The sequence below is a fragment of the Danio rerio genome, chromosome 1 (genome assembly GCF_052040795.2).
Source record: "Danio rerio strain M-AB ecotype USA chromosome 1, GRCz13ab, whole genome shotgun sequence".
In the NCBI taxonomy this organism is placed as follows: domain Eukaryota; kingdom Metazoa; phylum Chordata; class Actinopteri; order Cypriniformes; family Danionidae; genus Danio; species Danio rerio.
The window spans coordinates 34836113-34847374 of NC_141021.1; the positions used below are offsets into that span (position 1 = coordinate 34836113).

Sequence of the window (11262 nt, forward strand, 5' to 3'; positions counted from 1 at the left end):
GAGAAAGAGAAAACAAGAGAAACAAAGACTGACACGTAGAGTAAAAGTGGTTGTCTTTTGTGGTTGTCATATTTGTTGGCTTAGACTGCTTTCAAGTGCAATAAATATGTTTGTAGTTAGTTTATTTATTGTATTAATTATGCATTTTTGGAATCATCTGGTTTTAGCTTTATGTTTATAGGGCTAGAAACGTTCATTCAGTTTTAACATGCCGTGTTTGTACAGGGAATAATTTAGTTAGAGATCTGGGCAGGATCTTGTAATTTCTCTTCCATTATGTAAGGAATTCAGAAACTCGGGACACTGGGCTCTTGAGATAGAATTCAGCCTACAACAGCTGAAAAGAAAAGTGCATTTCTTTATTTTTTTTCTCTCCGACAAGGGCCTTAAATTCCCTGCAGTGCAATTTTGAATTCAAGCCATCCAGTACTTCAGCAAAAGCTTAAAGTTTAAAATATTCCTTTTCATGATAGACTTTTTTTTACAGGTTCTGCAGCTCTCAGTTGGCAAGCTATATATTTAAGAGTGTTCACTTCACACCTAAATCTGTTCAATAATTGTTGTTGTCTGACACATATTAGAGCAATTCCCATAGCCACTTTACTTTCAGTAACATTTCAATGATGCTGCAAATAGTTTTTGTGAAATAGTACACACACAACCAACCTGACAGATATCACCAAATTTAGTGTTGTAAGAAATCATACCTGTATCAGTGACAGTTCTATGTTCTTTTTTTTTTTTTTTTTTTTTTTAAATGTACCTGTCTGCAGCCTGGACATGTTAACCAATAAGTAATTTTGGAGGTATTTTCTTCAAATCTCAGTTTATTATCTGAAATCTATAAAGTTTTGGTTGCCTCAAGGTTGACCAATAGGGTAAATTTGAAATGAGCTGATCAGTTTGATTTCAGGGGTTATCAGCATCTCCTTTCTTAAACAACCATGTCGAAAGACACATCCAGTGTTCATGGATAAGATGTTAATCTGTTTCATAAAGGTCAAATTATAGGCATGTGTCAAGAAAAGAAAAAGATTTTTAAAAAAATACTAAAATGGGGTTAAAAACTTTCAAATACTTTATTGAAAAAAGGAAAGAAATGTGGACAGAAAAATGTTTTGAATTAAATTTATGTCTGGTCAAATCATAAAATCAACAGTAGATCTCATGGCTATGTGTAATAATGAAATATTTCCAAATGCACAATCAAAAGGAACTCAATGGAATGGGACTAGCTGTCTAGTCTCAGGAAAAACAAAAAACAAAACATTCATCGATTAGAGTAATTGAGAATAAAAGGCTTCAGTTTGCTAGGGAGCATGAATATTGTACTCTAGAGCATTGGAAGAAAGATCTGTGATCTTATGATTCCAGATTTACCCTGTTTCATAGTGACTGGTGCATCAAGTTAAGAAACGAGGCAGATGGAGTGATGCACACATCATGCCTAGTGCCTACAATTCAAGCTTGAGGCATAGTGCTACAGTATGATCTGGGGATGCAACAAAATGTGAGATGACTGATTATACTGAATGACCAGGTTATTAATAATGCATTTATTTCTTCCCTGATGGCACAAGCATATTCCAAGATGTCAATGCCAGAATCCATTGGGCAAGAATGATTCAGGATAGCATGAGACACCATTTCCACATATGGACTAGCCATCAAGGTTTTGAAGTCAAAACATTAACACTATTGAGGATCATTGGGATCTTTTGTCAGTGTAGAACATTTTTGCACAGCAGTCCGACTCTCCCATCATCAAAACGAGAGTTAGGTGAAAGATGAGTGTGACTATAAACAGGAATAAATGTTGTGACATTGCAAAATCATATTTCAATTTTTCCATGGTGAAATGTGTCATCAAGCTAAAGTAGGTCAGAAGAAATAGTAGAGGAGGTGACTTTTTTGGAGAGCCAGTGTATATCATATGAGCCCCAACCCCAAACCACCCAACCTAAATAAGTAAACAAACAAACAAACACAAGAATAAATAGTTTGGTTCAAACATTATGAAATGTTGCCCTAACTGACTGAAAATATATACAGTTAAAGTCAGAATTACTAATCCCCCTGAATTAATAACCCCCACCCCCCACCCCCCCCCTATTTAACTTACTTATTTTATCATTGCCATGATGATAGAACACAATCTTTTACTAGATATTTTCCAAGGCACTTCTATACAGCTTTAAGTGAAATTTAAAGGCTTAACTAGGTTAATCAGGTTAACTAGGCAGGATAGGGTATAGACAAGTTATTATATAATGTTTTTTTTTTTTCTGTAGACAATAATAAAAAAAAAAAAAAAAAAAAATATATATATATATATATATATATATATATATATATATATATATATATATATATATATATATATATATATATATATATATATAGCTTAAAGGGGCTTAAAATTTTGACCTTAAAATTTATTTATTTATTTATTTTATTTTAATTTTTTTTATAAAAAACTGCTTTTATTCTAGCTGAAATAAGACATACAAGACTTATTAATACTACTTATTAATACATAAAAAATATTTTCAGGCATACTGTGAAAATTTCCTTGCTCTGTTAAACATCATTTGGGAAATATTTAAAAAAAGGAAAAAGTCAAAGGGGGTTTATATTATTTCTGATTTCAACTATATATTTGCATACCTCTGCACATGTTGTTCAGACAAACAGGATACGTCATTAGCACATTCTTACTATGCAGATGTTGCAAAAATGAAAGTTGAACAACAATCAGCAAACTTCCTTTCAAAAAGTGACACAGGAGAGTGGATGAGAAAACAAGGTAATCTTTCTCTCATGTTAATTGACTTTCTCTCATGTTGATATTTGAGGCTTTTGTCTCTTTGCACATTTTTGTGTTTGGGTAGGAGGCATTTCTTTGGAGAGTAATTATGCAGGCAGGGCCGGAGTGTATTATTGCTATAGCCCCACCAAAATCATTCATTCATTCATTTTTTTTTTATTTCGGCTTAGTCCCTTTATTAATCTTGGGTTGCCACAGAGGAATGAACCACCAACTTATCCTGCATATGTTTTTACGCAATGGATGCCCTTCCAGCTGCAACCTATCTCTAGGAAACATCGATACACACTCATTCACAGACAATTTAGCCTACCCAATTCACCTGTACCGAATGTCTTTGGACTGTGAGGGAAACCAGAGCACCCGGAGGAAACCCATGTGAACATGGGGAGAACATGCAAACTCCACACAGAAACGCCAACTGACCCTCGAACCAGTGACCTTCTTGCTGTGAGGTGACAGCACAACCTACTGTGCCACCTACCCCACCAAAATCATTTGCCTTAATTTTTAATTAAAGAATCTAAGAAACACCTGAATGCTTTATTTTATAGATAGCCTTTTAAACCCATACAAACATTGATCAACACACAAAAAGGGCACATCATATATGATAAATGCTTAAACATGCCCAATTGGTAGCTTGGTAAATGGCATGGTTGAGACTCCATAACCAATTTGTTTGTGAAGCCGCAATGTTGCAGTTTGCATCTCTTCTCTATTTATCATAATGAATAAATAGCAACCAATATACAATTCTCAGCATGGCTAATGTTATGTTTATATTAAACATATTTTGCAGTGCCAAATCGTCACCTTGGATTTATAAGGTTCTATCTGAGTTTTAAAGGATTTAAGAAAATTCAGCATCAAAGCAAACAATATGTGTGTAACAGTTCTCTTTCATAACACGTTTCATTTACAGAGACCCTAAATGTACTCTAAATGTAAATGATCAAAATTTTCTTAAATTTGCACATTGGGTAAAACAAACGGCAAATGCAGATAGAATCTTCTAATTCTAAAAAGTCTTTTTCCACTCAGAATTATAAGGTTTTATCTGACTGATCATTAATTGAAGCATTATTTTTCAAGAAATACAATCAGTCTGCTTATTAATTTAGTTAAAAAAATAAGCATACAAGGCTGTGGTAAATATTTTGTTCAGTGCAGATGTTAATTTTACGTAATTAATGTGGTAGTATTTAATAAATTATATGCTTTATGTGTGTAATGGATCAGAGAGAAGACAAGGGCGGATAAACGGAAAGAATGGATATTTTATGATACTTAAAACAAACAATAAAAGAAGGGTTATTCATAATAGAAATACCATCAATACCAACATAAAAGAACACAAAACAAACAGAACTTAACTTTAGGTGGTAATTGAAACAAGATGATTCTAGTGGAGGCAAACACAGTACAGGATAACAAACGGATGAGCAGGCAGACAAGCAGACAGGATACAATGACAGGTAATTGTTTTGAAGCTTAAGAGAAATGAGTCTGGGTACTAACAAGTAGATCAGACAGTGAATGAGTGAATGTTCCAGGCATAAGCGGCGGTCACACTACAGTTTGTGTGTGCGAAATTCTGTCGTACGGCGGTGCGAAAAGGGGCAGGGTTAAACAAGATTATTAGACATTAAAAAAGCGAGCAATTGCTCCATGTTTTAAATTTATGTCCAGAGAGGTTTTGATTCTCGGTTGGTCTCACGCAGTCAAGTAATGCGATTTCACAGGTCAGAGTTCACCAAGCTTGAACTTTGCAACGCATCGACCTGCGAAACTTGACGCATGACTGCGTTTCCAGTCTAATGTATTTGTGTGCGTATGAATGGAAGTCCATGGGGTCAAGTGTGACCGCAGCTTTATAGTGTGAGCAGGTGATAAGCAACAAGTGAATGCTTATTGATTAGTATTAGATTCTGGTGATTGAGGCTGTGCAGGTGCAGTAAATGAATCTGATGGTCCGAAGGATTCCTGACAGTACCCACTTCTCCAAGGCAGTTCCCAATGGCTGGATAAGGTGAGGGCAGCCTCTTGGTCTGCCCTCTTGGGGTGCAGGTTTGGCAGGGTATTGTTGATGGAAGTCCAACAGAAGAGATGGATCAAGGATATCATTATGGGAGACCCATGAGCATTCCTCTGGACCATACCCTTCCCAGTCCACCAGATATTCAAGCTGACAAGCTGAAGGAGTGATGAAGGCCGTCTTCCATTCGTCTCCACGACGAATGCGAACGAGGTTGTATGTGCTACGCAGATCCAGCTTAGTAAAGATGTGAGCTTCACACAATGATGATGGAGAGCCTCCCTAATGAAGTCCTCCATGACATTCTGCTCCGGGATGAACAGTGGATAAATCCTTGCATTAGGAAGCTTAGCTCCAGGCAGCAAGTCAATGGCGCAGTCCCTTGGTCGGTGCGGTGGCAGTTAGGTGGCAGCCTGCCTACCGAAGACATCCTAGAATACCCGGTAATCAAAGGGTATGGAGTGGTTGCAAGGGGAGCTTGGATTCTCGACAAGGGTAGACTGTTTCAGGTTGGTATTAGGGAGATTATTAGACACATTTATAGACAAGTTTGGTGACAGTCAGGACTCCAGCGGATGATCAGTTCTTGTCCAGTATTAGTGAATCTGATGGTCCGGAAGGATTCCTCACAATAAGACTTATTACATTATATTTATTGAATTATATGCCCCAAGAATTAAATTAAGTATTTGCACTTTAAAGCTTAACATCAAATTTAAAGACTTTAAAACAAAACAGACAATGAGCAAATGAGTTGTTTAACAAAGTTTATTAAATACTGAAAACTGTTTCACTGACTATATACACTCAAAACATATGTTTGCTGCTTATTGAAGTCACTTATATTAAATGAAATGAATCAGCTTAATTCTTTAGGGTTTTTGGAGATTTCTTTTAGGTTCAATCAACTTAATTTTTTAATAATTGTTTCTTTTCCAACAATGTAAAATTTAACATTACATCTCAATATCAAAAATGCTTCTAAATCATCACATTAACACACGTCTTTTCAGTTTTAGATTTCTTCTCAGATTTGACAAAAATGTCAGATGGAACCTTTTAATTCTAAGGTGACAAAATGAGTTTACTTTCAAAGAGTAAACGGCAGCTTCTCTTGATTTGTTTGATCAGTGGAGATAATAAATTCATATCTGCAGTAGGTCAAAACTCCACATAGCCCCATGCAACTCTCCAGTGGAAACAAATGGATACAGTTGATGTTCTGTCACTTAAATCATTAGCGGTTCACTTGAGCATTGACAAGAACTCAAAAGAAAGGCTTGTGAAGGGAGTCTTTCCTCTGACAGCTGCAATACTGTTTAGATAAAAGTGTCTCTTTTGCACTCTCTGCCACTCTATTCTCCTGTGAGAATGTTTGGTCATTTTTACTTTGTGTTTCACTGCCACACTTTAAACTTCATGACATCTTTTAGCACTGTTGTATCCTAAGCAAAGTGTTTCTAAGTGTTAGAAATGCATAAAATGTAAGGTTTTAGAATTCTAGAAGCATGAGCACAAAAAATAGTACATATTGACTTGGAGAATAGATTAGAAAATATTAATTTGTAATGTTACTACTTCCACTACTAATAATAAACAACAACAACAAATTGTGTATCACAATACAGGCAGACGAGAGAGAGAGAGGGAGAGAGAGAGAGAGAGAGAGAGAGAGAGAGAGAGAGAGAGAGAGAGAGAGAGAGAGTACATGCAAATTTGTTAAGTTTGTTAGATAGAATGCAGTGCTGGTTAGTATTTCAAAGTCTTGCTTCTGAATGTGTGTAGGATTATAGGATATAGGAGATGTATCAAATAATGAAGAACACTGAATAAGGGAAATAACAATGAACATCAGGAATGACAATGTGGGAGAGAGACTGGATGGAATGCTGTATGGTAAGTGTAGTAACTCTCTTTATATGGCATTAATGAATTAGATGATTTTGGTGAGTGGGAATGGGTAAGTAGAGAGCTGGGTTTCCATCCTAATGCAAAATGCTTACCAAAAAAAACCTAAATAAAAATTAAGTGCATTTCTATCAGTTGTTATAGTGTCTGACTGTAATATTGGTAAATTAGTGACCAACAGTAAACAAGGCTAGTAAAATGGAGACAGCTGATTAATGAAGTGGGTATAACGTGTCAGAGTATATTTGGGAAGTACGCTTTTATCTCCCATTATTCATTACTCCTTATCACAGTTTAAAACAATTTCAAACAAGCTTTCTTGCCATTCTTCATGTTCATGTTCATTCATATTCAAACTTTTTTATTTCTAAAATTTATTCCCATATAAGTCCTTCTTATAATCTTGCTCAAAAAATAAGACTTTTTGGAGTTATTCGTGGTATGCTGAAAGTACTTTGTTAATTCCAATATAGGTTTCCTTTTAATATTTGATGACTGAACTGTGATAAGAATAATTAAGCCACCTATTTTTTTTTAAACACCTCTTACACACTGTTTGTTTGCAGTGTAATATCAATTACTATCATATTTTTCTTGGGGCACTGGGTGAAATAAGTTAAAGGTTAATTCCAATTACAAAGTTTCATTGCTGCTTTTAATTAGAATCACAAATTAATGTTCCACTTTTTTTCTGCCATTCATGTTTAACTCACATCTGACCTTGAAAGACTGAACAGAAGAAAATAATTGGAGAATATCTTCACTTCAAAGAAGGTGTCAAGAAATTGAACAACAGACAACTTGATGAATGTGTTTGATTCTTCCTTGGTGTGAACTCCACCAACAAACAACACAAGAGATGAATGAATAGTTAAGTTGTTTAGTTTTGCTTAACAGTCTCTTTGTTCTCTTTTAGGCAGGATATGGCAGACAGAGGACAATGTACAGACAGCTAGACTAAAAAAGACAGTTTGTGTTCTGAAAAAATGATGACAGGCATACAATCAGGCAGGTAAGTAGCTGGGAAAGCTTTTTTTATTGTTAGATGAGACCAGATATTGAAGTAAGGGTGAGTACTGGCTTTATGTTGTTCTTAAAGGGATAGCTTACCCATGTCATGAACACTCTCGGGATTTATTCTAGTAATGTATATTTATATGGCAATGTTTGGTCTTGGTGGAATAGATCTGCTGCACTGCTGCTGCTTTGATTTTTATGGCATAGCAAGTACAGAGTACCTGCAACTGCCAGTATATACACAGACATGCCGTCTGAGAGTATAACACACTTCTGCTGCAAACATAATAGCTTTACTCCCGTAGCAGATCAAAACACAGGTGGAGGAGGGTCTCCAAAAACATGCCACAGCTTAACAGCGTAAAATGACGTGGAGCATTTAAACTGATGAGGAGCATGCTCATTTGCTGCTGAGTCGGCAGTAACCAATCTCCTGAGCCATGCAATTAATGACACAGTAGCAGATTAGGTGACCTATCAGCCTGCATGTGCATAGAGTTTCAGAGCAGAAATTTCACTACTTCTGTTGGACATAAATAGAACATTTTGAAAAATGCTGATATTTGGCACCTCTTTTATAGTCTTTTATTATTATGGTAGTCACAACGGCTGCCAACAACCAGTTTTGGTAGTCTATGGGTTTTCTGCTGTTACCAGCTTGCCCGGTAGCTCACCATGTACGTCAGCGAGATGCAGAGAGAAGTTGACCGCAAGGATGGGATTTGAGTCTGGCGAGTCTGGTTCCAGAAAGCAGGTAAGACAAAAACAAAATGTAAAAAAGAAAATAAACAAGTAAATAGTAGGATGAGAACATGGTTAGCTATGAAAAAGTGGTAAAAATCAGACGGCCACGATGGCTTTTCTTTTTCTGGATTGCTTTTAAAAACACTGTCAGATGGGTTTAGGGAAGGGGGTGATTGGGTCAATATGTGTTTTTGAAAACACTATCGGTTGGGTTTAGGGTAGGGTTGGTGGGGGAACAGTCCGTTAATCAGTCAGTCAGTCGACAGTGGCCTCTGGTGGATTCATGTGAGACGGGCAGATGTGAATAGAAATTGAACAAAAATGGCACTTGCGATAGAAATTTAAGATCTGAAAAAGCCCAGAGAGCGTCCTTTCTGGGATGTATTTTGCGATGTCCAGAAATGTTTATAGGTGTACGTATCAATAATGAGCCTGGGTTGAGTATATTTCTAACTTTTGTTTGAAATATATATCCAGGCCATTCCTCTTATTTTAAGCATCCTTTGTGTTTCTTTCACTCTCTCTTTCTCTCTGTCTATCCCACACACAAAGCAGTCAAAATTTGACCTGAAAAGAAGAAAGAAAAGAAAGAGTGGCATGGTGACGGTGGTCGATAAAATCACTTCTCTCTTGAGTCCTCTGTAAGTGAGTTGGCTCTCTCTCACTGCCCTGATGGCCAATCTCGATGAAGCACTACCAGTGTGTGTTTGTGCGTTTCTGGATGCTGTCCATGATCAGGACCTTTATTATGACCAGCAATGGACACACATACACACACACACAAATATCTGTGCGCATCCTGTCTGCAGCTGCCAGCGTTTACAAGGAGCGATTTTATGCTGTGTTATCGACCTTTAAACTTTTTCCATTTACACCCCACTCTCCCTTTTCAGAGACCATGTCTTTGCTTTGGTTGGCCCCCTCTGCACTATACATTTCAGAGGCACTGCTAAAAGTACTTGTTTGTCAGTTCTGGTGATTGCTTCTGTCTCTTTTTCCATTAAGCTACTGGTTCAGTTCTCTCCAGCCCAGACTCTCTCTGAACAATTTCTGGAAAAGGTTGGTGCAAATGGGAGCTGCAGGATTTTAGTTACCAGTGTGTCAGTTGCTCTAATCCTGTGCTCAACCTATACATACAACATACAGTAAAGTGGTTACAGAAAAGTAATATTTAATGCATTGCACTATTATGTGCATATGCATTATAAAGACACATGTACAGCTGAAGACAAAAATATGGTTCTAATACTTCTCAAGTGCTGTTTAAAAGATAAAACAGATTTTTTTAAACATTATACATAGTTTTAAGTAATTTCTAATAAATTTATATAAATTTAATTTAATTAAAAAACTTCATATTGTCTTTTTCATGATGGCAGTACATAATATTTTATCTACTAGTTATAGTTTTGAGATAATAGTATTCAGCTTAGAGTGAAATTTATTAAATATTTCTTAAGGGGGCTAATAATAATAAGCTTATCAGTTTTAATTTTATTATTGTTCTATTTAATAAATTATTGTAAAATAGTTTGTTTATTCCAGCAAAACAAATATATAATATAATATAAATATAAAATAAATAAGATGTTCTCAAGTAAAAAAATACAATAAGAAATATCTTAAAATGTCTTTGCTCTGTTAAACATCACTAGGGAAGTAGGGATTCGAATGCAAGGTTTATTATGCAGAGAATGGTCAGGCAAGCAACAGTCAACAAAGCAAACAAATGTATACGGCCAATTCAGTATTGTAGTCATAAAACAGGCAAGGAGTCAGAAGGCAGGGAGCAAGCAACATTAACAAACAAACTAACAAGGCAAGGGTCAAAAACAAGGCAAGACAAGGAAAGGAAAAACACGTCATAATGTCACAAAAATGTAAAACAAAACTCAGTATCTTGTAGTCCATTAAATGGCAGATTTGTAGTTCTATGCAATACTGTGTAATTACCAGCAATCTGCACAGGCTGGATCAATGGGGATTGTGACAAAAATAATAAAAAAACATAACATTTGTCTTCAACTAAATAAATATATAAACACTTAAAATTAATTTAAAAATATATTATTTGTGTGAGGTGACGCAGTGGCACTGTAGGTAGTGCTGTCGCCTCACAGAAAAAAAAGGTGGCTAGTTTGAGCCTTGGCTAGGTCAGTTGGCATTTCTGTGTGGAGTTTGCATGTTCTCCCTGCGTTCGCTTGGGCTTCCTTTGGGTGGTCTGGTTTCCCCTACAGTCCAAAGACATGCTGTACAGGTGAATTGGGTAGGCTAAATTGTCCGTAGTGTATGAGTGTGAATGAGTTTGTGTGGATGTATCTGAGATAGGATAGGATGTTTAACAGAGATAGGTTGCGGCTGGAAGGGCATCCACTGCATAAAAAACGTGCTGGATAAGTTGGTGGTTCATTCCGCTGTGGCGGCCTCGGATGAATAAAGGAACTAAGTTGAAAAGAAAAAGAATAAATGAGTGACCTAATTAATTGTGTAATTGAGCAATTCAGTATTTACTTGTGGGAAGCATTAAAGCTTTATAACTTGTGAGGGTGCACTAAAACAATCAAAATCTAAAGACATTTTGCCGACCTTCACTATACATTTAAAAACGTCCAATTCTTCAGCATTTTTTAAAAAACTCTGCTGAGACAAAGACTCATTACCTATTAAGAACAAGTACAACCAAATGAAATTTGCTAGTGAAGTAAAGTCAGTGTAAAGTCATTCATAC

At 36.1% G+C, this 11262-nt stretch overlaps 1 long non-coding RNA gene across 1 annotated transcript in view; it reads left to right on the forward strand.

The window, feature by feature from the left end:
• The window catches only part of LOC141385959 (uncharacterized), a 100512-nt gene extending 89931 nt beyond the window's left edge, over positions 1-10581 (forward strand). The window contains exons 4-7 of the long non-coding RNA XR_015476673.1: positions 6651-6761; positions 7690-7789; positions 8414-8544; positions 9087-10581. This is a non-coding gene — a long non-coding RNA (uncharacterized LOC141385959). The remainder of the gene's footprint in view (positions 1-6650; positions 6762-7689; positions 7790-8413; positions 8545-9086) is intronic.
• The last annotated feature ends 681 nt before the right edge of the window (positions 10582-11262 follow it).